Raw genomic sequence first — 12,121 nt, 5'->3', positions numbered from 1 at the left:
GAATTTGCCCCTTAGTACCATGTTCGTAAGATATGGTGCTGCTTCTCTCCACTGCTGCTGGCGCATCTAAGTTCCCTTCCTTTCTGGTGCTTTGCAGCTGTTAGAGTTTCTCTTTGCTCAAATGGGAGTAATTTCTGATATTTATATGTTTCCCTTGTCTTCTTTGCTTGATTTTGCTCGGGAGAAAGTGTCACTCTTAGTCATTGAAATGTCACTCATAATTACACTAAAATTATGAAAATGTCACACATAGCAATCTGAAATCTTGGCAGTTATGAGTTGAGTCTGGGGCAGTGGCAGTGCTGGGCGATTTGCTGCAGACTGCAGCAGAACCAACCCCTTCGGTAGAGACCCTGCCACCACTGTGGCGTACTGGAGCCTGAGGAAGGTAAGAGCTAAACATTTGTCACGAGGGGAGTAAAGGATCTTTGGTGAGTGGCAGGGCAGTGGACACAAGTCCTATAAAAAGAAGTGGGGGGGACTAGCCAAGTTAGGCAGTTAGCAAATGACATAATGACACGTGCCATCCATAGCTGTCAAGGTTTCAGATTGCTATGTGTGACATGCTCATAATTTCAGTGTGTTTATGAGTGACATTTGACACTTTCTTGCGAGCAAAAATCAAGCAATGAAGATGAGGAAACATAAATATCAGAAATTTGACCCATTTGAGCAACGAAAAACTCTTAGAAGATCTAAAACTGCTGCAAACGCCTGCTGCAGCTGACTATAATTAAAATGACAGCTATGGACCTCTAGAAAGCAGGTCACATGGCTTCGCTAAAAATTAACACCGAAAAGAGCAAGGACCTGCGGTTAGGCTGTAGAACCACTGGAGCGAAGCTGTGCAATAAGAGCCACTGACAATACAAGACAACAGTTTAGTAGAGAACACAGATCTTTACTGGACCCCACTAATGTAGAAGGGGTATTGCTGGGTGCATATGAGGCATTCAGAGTTGTTGTGGCATGAGCATCACCAGAGCCTGCCTTGATGTCCTGGCATAAATATTTCTAGTGTCGCAAAGCGAGTGACAAGTTACAAACCAAGTATAAATACACCAGACGCCACTTCAAGCAAAGATTGAATTATTTTTTTGGCTGCCCATGGCTCATTAGCAGCTTGGTCTTCAGTTTGGTATTCAGTCCACCCTGCATTGCTGTTTAAAGCCTGCAGCACAGCAGGTGTCGAAAGACCCCTAAATCCAACACCGCACCTTCAGATCCAGATTCACACAGGTAAGTGCAAAAGTAGTCTGTCTCGAGTGACAGTCACAACGCACGCTGATGAGAGTACTTGTCTGTGAACATGTGGCTGTTTGGAGAGAGCTCGAATAATAAACCAGGAGAGAAGAATCACTAAACTCCATGCTGCTGTCTCTGTCCCACATGGGACCTGGGCCCAGACTATATTAGGGTGTGAGAGGCCCTAACTCAAATCTCAATTGCCTCAGGCCTATACCATAAATTCATTAGAGTCAGCTGACTCACGGACTCCGGCCACCACAGTGAGCATGTGCGTGATACCATGATTGCTGGGCAAGCCTCAGGAAAGCCTGTGAGAGACCCATAGCAGTCACAGTCAGGCAGGATAATAAATATGTTTGAAAGTATTTTTAAAAAATCACACCAGTATATTTAAGCGAGTGGCCCCGGGGTGCTGTAACAACTGCAAGTTCAGATAGTTAACACTTACTTGCACTAGTTATTACACCAATGTAAAACTAGCATTCCAATGATACATGTGAGAAGCATTTATGGCCGAAATTTGACAGTGAGGTGAGATTCAAAATTCGAGTCCGAGACTTAACCTCACACAATCACAGGGCTACGTATGCCAGGGGCGGCAATCTGAGGGATAGCCCCGGGCGCCACAAGCTCTAGCTACGCCTCTGGGCCGCAAGATAATTTAAATGCCTTCTTTGAACAGGAATTGACCTTAGAAAACGCAAAAGGATTATTGCAACAGCAGCACGGTGGAATTAATAATAACGCGTCTAGCTTGGCGCCACCACTACCGAATAAGCTGCCAACTCCCCCACCTCCTTCACACCCTGGAAATCACACTCAAAAGTCTTTATCAGAGGTGGAATCAATTTCAAGCACGGGGCGATGGGAACTCAGCCGGTAGCCATATTAGATACCTCAAACTTTCTGCCTGATCTTAACTCCATCACGGAACCAACAAGAGAACTGCAATTGAATATAAAGGATATGTTAAACCTAATCCTACAAGAAATACGGGATCTTAATCAAAATCAAAAAGCGGAATTGACCTCCCTTCATCAAAGCCTAGATAAAATGGAGGAGGTAATGCTGAATTTCCCAGTAAGGTTAAATGAAGCAGAAGTTAGAATTTCAACTCTTGAGGACCAAATGGTTATCGTATCCGAAGAGGCAAAGCTAGCGGTCAAAAATCCAAGCTTAAGGTTCTGGTTAGGGGCACATTTTTCATGTTCTCTAGCTTAGAAGAAGCACAGAACCTTCTTAAAGAAATCTCCCAGGGTCCCTCCACAGTTTAAAGGCTGTCAGTCTCTCAACTATTTTATTATTATAGTTGGGGTCCTTAGGGTTAGCCTTGAAAAGGTTCTAAAATATAAAAATATAGAAGTCTGCCCTAACGAACGTTTATAAAGGAGGAAGGGGAAGTAGAAGGGAGGGGGGGGGCAGTAAAGAAATAAAGAATAGAGGAAAAAGAAAAAAAGCATGTTCAATTGATAGCTATAGGGGATTCGTTGTTATCCCTCCTCCCCCATATTATTTTCTTTTTTTAGAAAAGGGAGAATAAAAAGAGAGGGAGGTAATGGGGAAGGGGAAAGGCGGGTTAAATAAGAAAAGAAGGGAAGGGAGAGAGAAAAGAAAAAGGGAAAAACAAAGAGATAAAAACCCAGGTGGGTCCCCAAGAATTTAAAAAAGGAAAAAGGGGGGAAATATATATATTTTATATATAGTTTTTTATTGTTTTTGATTGTGATTTACCCACGGAGCCCACTTGGGAGAGACTATTTAGACCACGATAACCAGAATGCCCAGAGGCCAGTGGGCGGGGCTTATAATGAAAATAAAATGGTGGTTTTACGAAGATCTATGTGTAACTCATGCCGCCAGTGATCAAGGGAGCATATCCCGAAACGCGTTTGGCAGAAGATATTGGCTGTGAGCACTGTCCTTCGTGCTGCATTTCTCACATGTTGCTTGGGACTGCAACCTACCTGTGTGGCTCTTTCTACAAGGTGCAAACTTGATTTTGAATGAAGTAAGCGGCCTGCTCCGGTCGCGGAAAGTGCCTGCCGCAATAGCGGATCATCACTTGCAGGACAACTTGCGCTGGAGACAGGTGGGGTCCCCCCAGCATGAATATATGATGGCATCATGAAGGAACTGTTGTTCATCACCAACCCACAGGGTTTTTTATTGTTTTTGATTGTGATTACCCACAGAGCCCACTTGGGAGAGACTATGTAGACCACGATAACCAGAATGCCCAGAGGCCAGTGGGCGGGGCTTGTAATGAAAATAAAATGGTGGTTTTACGAAGATCTGTGTGTAACTCATGCCGCCAGTGATCAAGGGAGCATATCCCGAAACGCGTTTGGCAGAAGATATTGGCTGTGAGCACTGTCCTTCGTGCTGCATTTCACACATGTTGCTTGGGACTGCAACCTACCTGTGTGGCTCTTTCTACAAGGTGCAAACTTGATTTTGAATGATATATAATATATATATTTGTTAGCAGAGGACGGGGGGCGAGAGGTCATAGGTTAGGTCACTAGGGTGTAATTCCATGACACCCAACTTAGAAGGGAGGGGGCAATGTGGATGGTGTGGTGCTGAGTTAGGGTCCACATTTTGGGAGGGGTAAGGGGTAGTGGGGTAGGGAATGCGACGGTAAAAATAAAGTCTTGTTTAAATTCCTTTGTTTATCAAACTCAATCAGATCTGATACTTGAGATGTGGTATTCGACCTTTTTTGTTGTTTATCATTTGCAATTTAATATGTCATTTGAGACGTGGTACTTGAGTGGGAAGTGGTGCTATAGTAGTCGTCAAATGCCCTGGTGGGATGAATTTTATGGCAAGTAAAGATGTATTTAAGGTAGTTTCATTTAATGTAAATGGTCTTAATAATGGGAAAAAGATGAGGGCAATCGGAATGTGGATCAAAACTGAAAATCCGTCTGCTATATTATTACAAGAGACACATATCTCTACTACTCGACTGTCTGATTTCTCTATGTTTAGGTCATGGGCCTCCTATCTGGGTTCCTCATCCACTGCTTCACATAAAGGGACAGCTATATTCTTGAATAAGAAACTACAGGCCGAGGTAGTGAAATTTGAAACAGATCGAGATGGACGTTGGTGTTGGATAACATGCACTCTCAAACAAATTTCTACATCAATCACATTTGTGAATTTGTATGCACCTATTGAAGATCAGTCACAAGTCTATGAAGAACTGTTTCAGTCCTTGATCCTAGTCTCAGGCGACATCATAATGGGGGGTGATCTTAATATTCTTATGAACCCCCTAATTGATTCTTCAGGGTCAAGGAAAAGGCAGATGAAACTCTGATCTTTTAAAATAATACAGCAATACAGCGCAACATTAAACTTACAGGATCCTTGGCGGGTGGCTTTCCCTTCTAAGAAATCTTATTCGTGCTGGTCGGGCAGATTTCAATCCTCATCTCAAATTGATTTTTTTTTGGTCTCTAGTAGGCTTTGTTTTAACAGTCAGGCATTCCTACCCAATGGCTTTTCCGATCATGCAATGCTGACTTTACAGATGGGGGTAGTTGAAGATGTTAAATGTCCTAAAAGGTGGTCCCTGAACCGGCAATATTTGCTGGAAGAAGACAGGATAGGTTCCGTGGCACTGGAAATTAAATGCTTTCTGACACGAAATGTTGAGACGGCACCATTAGCTGTAATATGGGACATACTTAAGGCCTTTTTTCGGGGCTTAGCTATCGGGAAAGAGGCTGATCACATTAAAAAAGCTAAAAAGATAAAAAAAGATCTGGAAAATAAAGTTTAAACCCTATATGCTTCTGTTCTGAATAATCCTTCCCCGACAAATCAAGACCTTTTAGTCCAGGCGAAATATGAACTTAGCTCCAACTACTATGCTCAAAGTGAGGTGTTGTTCCAGAAATCTAATCAAAAAATCTACGAGCAGAGTAATTTCACAGGCAGGTTCCTAGCGTGGCAGGCTAATCTGATTAAAATAACAAAATGCCCCTTATCAGGCACATGTTTTGAAGATCCAGCTAAAATAGCTGAAATAATGGTCCAACATTATGGCTCTACTTATAGCTTCGAGCAAAATGTAAATATGAGCTCTCTAAAAAAACATCTAATTGAGAATGATCTACCAAAACTTTCTGAGACTGAATATATCGGTATGAAAGGACCTTTTACGATGGAAGAGCTAGAAGGCGTAATTAAAAATCTGCCAAATGGAAAGGCCTGGGGCCCGGATGGACTTCCACCCGAATTTTATAAGGTTTTTTAAGCACATTTGCAGAATTTTTTCTTCAATTATTTAACTCTATGTTAGAAGGTGGCGAGGTGCCAGAATCTTTCCGTCAAGGGAATATAGTGAGTTTTCCAAAGAAAGGGAAAAATATTGAAGATCCAAATTCCTATAGACCAATAATATTACTTAATTCGGACTACAAGATTTTGACCAAGCTTCTGTCCCTTTGATTTAATAAACACGCTGCGAACTTGATACATAGCGACCAAAAGGGCTTCATTGCAGGGAGACAATTAGCCACCAATACGCATTATCTGGCAGAATCACTTGACTATTTTGAGATACATAAAACACCTGTCTTGGTGATGTTATTTGACGCTGAAAAGGCTTTTGATTTAGTGGTATGGGATACCCTATTTATGATCTTAGACCATTTCGGCATCCCCAGCAAAATCTTGTCCTTGATCCAGCGACTATATGGCAATGCGCAAGCCAATTTAATTATTAACACCTCAATAGCTGGTCGGGTTAAAGTGAAACGTGGTACGCGACAGGGGTGCCCCTTGTCGCCAGTTCTTTTTGCGTTCTTTATTGAGCCATTGGCGGCCGCAATAAGGAACTGCCCAGTAATTTCTCCCCCAATTCCATCAATGTCAAAACTGAAGCTTTATGCTGACGACATAATGCTCCTGATTAAGCCAGAGATGGAAATTCAAAATAGAGTTTTTCAATTGTTTGAGGCTTTTGAGACATTAGGGGGATATCGTATTAACAAAAATACAACTGAAATTATTCAATGTGGCGGCGTGACCAGCGATTTACATATAGATATTCGATTTTGTATTAATTCTAACCCGAAAAGATATCTCTGGTTTATTTTTAGAATTTAGTCTCTGATCTGTACCACTTGAATTATGTGCCACTAATTCGGAAAACCCAAGCTTTGCTGTTGCGCTGGAGCTCTCTTCCCATTTCGATTTTAGGGAGAGTTGCACTTATTAAAATTCTAGTCTTACCTCTTTTTAATTTTTTATTTTCAACTATTCCATGCACCCTATCAAGTTTGTTTTTTACTAAAATAGTCAATGTTTACCACTTTTCTATGGGCAAAGAAATCTTCACCTATTGCACTAAGCACCTTATACGAGAAGAAGGAACAAGGAGGGCTAGCGCTTCCAAATCTTAAGGATTACTATTATGCATATTTTGCACAATATTTATCGAGATTTAAGCCTCCCCCACAAGTACATTTTTTTATTAATAGTTTTATGGATCTTGTGCTTAAAGAAAATCAGATTCAATCACCGCTTGCAATTTTTAAATCCCCTAAACTGGTTAGGTATAAGTGCCAAAATTGGGTATTCAAAAAATGACAAGCACTTTTTAAGAGATATTCTCTCCCGGCCATTAACTCAGGTACTCTTTTGGCGGGGATACTGCCCTTAGCCGGGATCGTATCTTCTATCGAACTTACGTTAAAATGGGCTATGATAGGATTCTACCAAGTAGGTGATTTTCTGCAAAATGGTCAATGGCTATCTAAGCATGAAATTTTACAGCGAGCTCCGAATGATTTTATTCTATTGGGATCTTATAATATGTTATACAAATTTTCTCAGACTTAGATATTTCCCAATTGAATGGCTCAAGCCAGTTCATCAATGATCTACTATTAGTAGCTGCTGTTTGCTCCTGAGGCTTGAGCCGGGAGAAACGCTTGGGTGCACGCTCTTCGCGGTACCCGCTTTTATCAATTTTAAAAACACTGTTGCTGCTAATTTTAAGGGACCATATTGATTTTACTGTGTTCTTACCTGTTTTACTTGCCACGCTGATCTGCACAGACTCCTCGTGTTACGAGGATCGGTGGGGGCCGCCATCTTGGGTGGAAAGGAGGGTTAGTGGTGCAGTCTTGCAGGGCTTGTACTCATTTAAACACGCATGGCACGTGCGCGTGCTGCTGTTTGCTCCTGAGGCTTGAGCCGGGAGAAACGCTTGGGTGCACGCTCTTCGCGGTACCCGCTTTTATCAATTTTAAAAACACTGTTGCTGCTAATTTTAAGGGACAATATTGATTTTACTGTGTTCTTACCTGTTTTACTTGCCACGCTGATCTGCACAGACTCCTCGTGTTACGAGGATCGGTGGGGGCCGCCATCTTGGGTGGAAAGGAGGGTTAGTGGTGCAGTCTTGCAGGGCTTGTACTCATTTAAACACGCATGGCGCGTGCGCGTGCTGCTGTTTGCTCCTGAGGCTTGAGCCGGGAGAAACGCTTGGGTGCACGCTCTTCGCGGTACCCGCTTTTATCAATTTTAAAAACACTGTTGCTGCTAATTTTAAGGGACAATATTGATTTTACTGTGTTCTTACCTGTTTTACTTGCCACGCTGATCTGCACAGACTCCTCGTGTTACGAGGATCGGTGGGGGCCGCCATCTTGGGTGGAAAGGAGGGTTAGTGGTGCAGTCTTGCAGGGCTTGTACTCATTTAAACACGCATGGCGCGTGCGCGTGCTGCTGTTTGCTCCTGAGGCTTGAGCCGGGAGAAACGCTTGGGTGCACGCTCTTCGCGGTACCCGCTTTTATCAATTTTAAAAACACTGTTGCTGCTAATTTTAATGGACAATATTGATTTTACTGTGTTCTTACCTGTTTTACTTGCCACGCTGATCTGCACAGACTCCTCGTGTTACGAGGATCGGTGGGGGCCGCCATCTTGGGTGGAAAGGAGGGTTAGTGGTGCAGTCTTGCAGGGCTTGTACTCATTTAAACACGCATGGCGCGTGCGCGCCGCTGGCGCGCCGAAGGCGCGCCTAAGACAAGCCCGTCTGCGCCCGTCCGCGCTCGGACAGCGCCTTGCGCCAAAAACCCTGGCCAATTTTTTTCTGATGATTCTACTGTCTATAGTTACTCCAGCAGGCAATTACGAGTCCTTAATAAATCTCCCAGGCAGCCTACTTGTGCCTGTATTTCACCTGCTTCAATTTCAGGGTCTACATTACAGCTATGCCCAGCCTGTCTCACACCTTTGCCAGTACTTGGCTTTGGCAAAACACTTAGAGAAGTCCGCGATTTTAATTTTAAATCATCTAAGGGCAGGTCCACGGAGGTGTTTCAATGCCTTTTAATTAATGCGCGCTCACTCGTTAAACATAGTGTTGAGTGTGCAACATTATTAGAGGATAAAAACATCAAACTGGCTTTCATTACTGAGACCTGGTTGGATGAAGCTTCTGGGCCAGATCTCGTGAAAGCCATACCCCCTGGCTTTTCCAGTTACACTGCTAATAGACCCTCTAAGAAAGGTGGAGGGTTGGCTGTGATTTATGACAGCTCTATAAAAGCCATCTTTGTTACAAAAACTTATTTTAGTTTTGAAGCTCTTTCCTTCGCTCTTACCCTCTCTCATGGATACATTTTTAGGGGTTTCTTAATTTATAGGCCGCCAGGTCCTAGAAGTTCTTTTTTAGCAGAAGTGAGATCCGTCCTCGAGGAGGGTCTGCCATGGGACTCATTTACCATCCTGGGCGATCTCAATTTCCATCTAGAGATAGAAGGGGACAGAGATACTGGAAAACTGATTGATCTGATGGGTGGTCTTGAACTTAAACAACTGGTTCAGGTCCCCACCCATCAGGCTGGGCACACCCTGGATGGAATTTTCTCTAATTCTTCACAGCTATTGGTTTCGGACATTCTGCCCCTCGCTTGGTCAGATCATTATGCGATCAGGTTCAATGTTGCTGGACTGGAAGATCAGGGTAAATCCCCGGGGGTGTTGAAGCCCAAGGAAATCAGATCCTGGAACAGGGTGGAAGGTAACAACCTTAGAGATCTTCTTTCCTCCTCACAAAGACCCCTCCCTGCAGAGGTTAATGAAGCTGCCTCTGCATATACAGACTGGATCGATGAGGCTTGCCTCACTCTTGCTCCAAAAAAAATGTTAATCCCCAAGAGGCTACATCCCTCAGCACCATGGTATTCACTAGAATTGAAAACTCAGAAGCTTAAATGTAAACAATTGGAACGGGCATGGAGGAAGAGCTACTCCCCTTCAGCCAAGGATACTTATAAACAAAGTATTCTGTGCTATAAACACTTGCTGACGGAAACCAAGAGAGAGTTTTTTGCAAGCCAGATCAAACTTGCGATTAATTCAACAAAGGAACTCTATAAAACGATAACCAGGCTAGCGCACCCTTTACCGACTCTCCTTACACCTACCAAGGATTTTTGTGAAGAAATTGCTACTTTTTTTCAATCTAAAGTGGCAGCAATCTTCAACACTTTCAAAAATCCGGTCAGTGTCAATCTAGGCCTCACCGACTGTCCTGATTTAAAACCCTCCCTAGATATCTTTCCGCCCATAACATATCAAGAGACGCTCAACTTTTTGCTAAGGGCAAAATCTGGATCACCCATTGATCCATGCCCAGTGGCAGTTGCAAAGTTGGCACCCGAACCCATAGCTTCAACTTTGACGGCGCTTTACAACGCTATGTTTTCTCGGGGACAGTTCCCAAAATGTTGGAAGGTAGCTTCAGTACTTCCTCTACTGAAAAAACCTAATCTGGACATGAACGACCCTAATAATTTTCGTCCTATTTCGCGCCTTCCCCTACCGGCTAAATTGGTAGAAAGATATTTGAACACTAAGTTAAGTATCTTCTTGCGTGATACCAATGCCCTGGACCCCACCCAGTTTGGCTTTAGAGAAGGACACAGTACCGAGGCCGCTCTTCTGAAATCTACAGATGAGATCAGGAGAGGGTTGGACCAAGGTGGTAAGGCAGTGTTGATCCTGCTGGACCTTTCCGCGGCCTTCGATACGGTCCATCATGGTGTTCTAATGGACCGACTATTGGCCAGTGGTATACGGAATAAAGCTTGGTCTCTTCTAAAGTCCTTCCTCTCTGAAAGACGACAGTCAGTGGCGTTGGGTGACTTCGTCTCGAACCCTTTCTCTCTTCCTTGTGGAGTCCCACAGGGCTCTTCCATCAGCCCTACGCTTTTTAACGTGTATGTTGCCCCTCTGGCCCCGTTGATTGAATCGTTTGGCTTCTGTCTTACATCTTATGCCGACGATACTCAGATTGTAATATCTATGTTAACAGGTCAGGAGAGGGTGTCAGGGGAGAGACTACATGATTGCATGGGGGCAGTCGGAGACTGGATGTCTCAAAACTGCCTCAAACTAAACGCAAGTAAAACCGAGGTGATGTTAATCGGCAACAATGCCAATATGTGGACTCCTAGTTGGTGGCCTGAGGCCATGGGTTCCCTCCCAGTCCCCTCCCAGAAAGTAAAAAATCTGGGGGTAGTGTTGGATGACTGCCTCTCCATGAAGGCACAGGTGAACGCGGTTGTCTCTACCACCTCGTTCGTTCTCAAGAACTTGAGGAAAGTGCTCCCGCTCCTGCCTGCTGAATATAAACTTACAGTGGTTACAGCATTGATCATGTCTCGCCTGGACTACTGCAATGGTCTTTATTTGAACATGCAGGAGGGCAATCTTTGTAAACTCCAGATGCTTCAAAATTCTGCAGCCAGGCTGCTTACGGGTACATCGAGATCTACCCCAATCTCGGGCGCAATAAGAAAATTTCACTGGCTGCCGGTAAAAAAAAGAATCCTTTTCAAGGCCTTATGCTTTGTTTTTCGCGCCTTGCAGAACACAGGCTCTCTTTACATGAGACAACAATTTTGCTGGTATGTGCCGGCCAGAACTCTGCGCTCCCTCGGAGCTAAACTTATCATTCTACCACGTATACGGAAAGCTAAATGGGGTGGGAGAAGCTTTGTGGCGGGTGCAGCCAGGGCCTGGAATGAATTGCCTTTTGCCTTGATGAACTCTAACGATCTGCTTTCCTTTAGGAAAGCGCTTAAAACGTGGTTGTTCTGATTCTTCCGTGTGCTAAGTGTTGGGAGCTTTACAGCAAGCGCCGGGACACCCTAGGGTAGCTGTGCGCTATATAAGTTTGCCTAACATAACATAACATAACAGTTAACCGGGTCAGTGGAAACAATGCTTAACCTCGGTTAAGAGTTTGGACCTTGCACAGAAAGTAATTAAAAAATTGTCTGACCAGGAGGATGTTGAAATTTCTATGAGTGTTTGGATGCCGATTAATAGATTAAATTTTAACACACTTAGAGGTGCAAATTGGCATAGGATGCTTTTTTTCAGTAAATGGCTAGTATATCACACACCTTCCGTTTTGCAGAAAATGTACCCTAATTCTTCAACTCATTGTTTTAGATGTATCAGTCACCCGGTAGTGAATTGGACTCATACTATGTTACAGTGCTCAAAAATTCAAACATTTTGGGAAGATGTTTTTGGTTTTCTTGCAATTGAATGTGATTTACAATGTTTAAGATATGATAAACTGATCCTTGGTTATGACCCAGATCGTCTACTCCCAGACCAGATGGTCAAACTTGTATATATCGCAATGGCAGTAGCTAGATCTCTTTTATTACAGAAATGGCGAACAGATTTAGTCCCCTTACTCATGGAATGGGTCAATAAGATGCGGGCGGTTAAGCGAAGCGAACGCATATAAGCTATGAGAATAGGGGGGTCTCAAAACATTTACAAAAATATGGTCTTCCTATTTTGAATAAAAAGTCCTGGGAT

The 12,121-nt window shown here is 43.5% G+C and overlaps 1 protein-coding gene across 2 annotated transcripts in view; it reads left to right on the top strand.

The window, feature by feature from the left end:
- The window catches only part of ASPA (aspartoacylase), a 167,453-nt gene that overhangs the window by 90,632 nt on the left and 64,700 nt on the right, over positions 1-12,121 (top strand). The gene's annotated exons all lie outside the window — the stretch shown is intronic.

The sequence above is a fragment of the Triturus cristatus genome, chromosome 3_2 (assembly GCF_964204655.1).
Source record: "Triturus cristatus chromosome 3_2, aTriCri1.1, whole genome shotgun sequence".
Lineage (NCBI taxonomy): Eukaryota > Metazoa > Chordata > Amphibia > Caudata > Salamandridae > Triturus > Triturus cristatus.
Note: the sequence above shows the minus strand (reverse complement) of the source record. Positions and strands in the feature narration are given on the sequence as shown.